Here is a 1,700-nt window from a genome sequence, read left to right on the forward strand (position 1 = left end):
CAGTCTCCGAGCGAGACTGGGCGGTGCAACCTCCCCTGACAGGAGGTGGCACCGCCTGGGCTCGGTCTCCGAGCACTGGTTGAGCGGTGCAACCGCCTCAGTCAGGAGTTTGCATCGCCTGAGCTCGGTCTTCGAGCTCTGGCAGGAGGTGCAACCGCCCCTGACAGGAGGTGGCACCGCCCAGAGGCTCAGTCTTTGAGCTCTGCCAGGCGGTGCAACCGCTCCAGTCAGGAGGTGCAACCGCCTGATCTCGGAATTCCGGGAATTGACAGGTTTGAGCTCCAAATTTGAACTGGGTTGGGGCCTATAAATACCCCACCCATTCAGCACTGAAAGGACACATAATACACTCCAAAATCTTGATCTTGTTCTGTGATTTTTAGAGCTCAAAATTGTTGTAAAGGCCAAAAGTCCTTCTCCCTCTTTTCCTCCAAGTTCTGAGCTGTAAAGAGAGGAGAGGAGAGAAAATTCTGTAAGGGTTGTCTCCTAAGCCTGTCAAAAGGAGTGAAATTGTAAAAGGGTGGTTGGCCTTCGCCTATTGAAGGAAGGCCTCTAGTTGACATCGGTGACCTCGTCGGTGGAGGAAGCCAAAAGTGGAGTAGGTCAAGATTGGCCGAACCACACTAAATCTCGGTTTGCATTTACTTTGAGCATTTTACCTTTACTGCAAACCTCCTCTAAAGCTTACTGCTTTCTGCCAATATACGAACGGGTTTCAGCTTTGCACTTTCCGAATCAATGTTTAGACGTAAATCTGTTTTTTCGTACGATCATCATATTTCAGTTTGCGTTTACGTTTTAATTTGTATCTTAACTGCAAACTGCCTTAATATCCTTGCTTAATCTGCATCTCGCCTAACCAAGTGATTTACGAATCAGCATTTAGACGTAAATCAGTTTCTTCGTACAAACGTCATATTTCAGTTTGCGCTCGTATGTTGGTTTTCATCATAACTGCAAACTACCTTCATAGATTGACTTTAACGTCATCTAGCTTGATCTTAAGTTAAAGTAATCTTAGAATCGGCTTTCACACCGAAATCGTTTTTATCGTTCGAACGTTTATATCGTCGAAAGATTTCTGCTGCACTAATTCACCCCCCCTCTTAGTGCTCTTGATCCTAACAGCCACCGCCTACACTATTTCAGCTCACTGGTTGGGCTCCAAAATTGGCCCAAACCAGTCCGAACTAGAGCCCAATTGGCCCCTACTTGGTTTATAGGATTAACACCTAATCCTAACCCTAAGTAACGTGCTAACTACGAATTTAAAGACATTTTCTAAGCTATTACAAAGTCCGTAAGTCAAGACTTCTTCCGGCGAGCTTCCGGCGAACTTCCGACGGTTTTTCGATAAACTCTCGGAAACCATTCTGCGGACTCCCGGCAAGCTCCTAGACATCACGATTTGATCTTGACAAGTTCCAACGAGCTTCTTTGGCAAGCTCCGATCTTTCTCGGCGAGCTCCGCGAACTTCCAACGAACCTTCCAGCGAGCTTCCGAAAAATCCTTCGGCAAGCTCCCTACTCATTCTCGGCTAATTCCGGCAGCATTCCCGATGAACCTTCGGACTTCCGTCGAACTCTCGAACTCGCAATGAATCCTTCATGCTTGACTCCGACACTTTGTTTTGCTTTATGTCTTCATCGTTATCGTAGTTAATCCTGCACACACAAGCTAAAACTTTACTCCGATCTAG

Source organism: Musa acuminata, chromosome BXJ2-5, assembly GCF_036884655.1.
Source record: "Musa acuminata AAA Group cultivar baxijiao chromosome BXJ2-5, Cavendish_Baxijiao_AAA, whole genome shotgun sequence".
Lineage (NCBI taxonomy): Eukaryota > Viridiplantae > Streptophyta > Magnoliopsida > Zingiberales > Musaceae > Musa > Musa acuminata.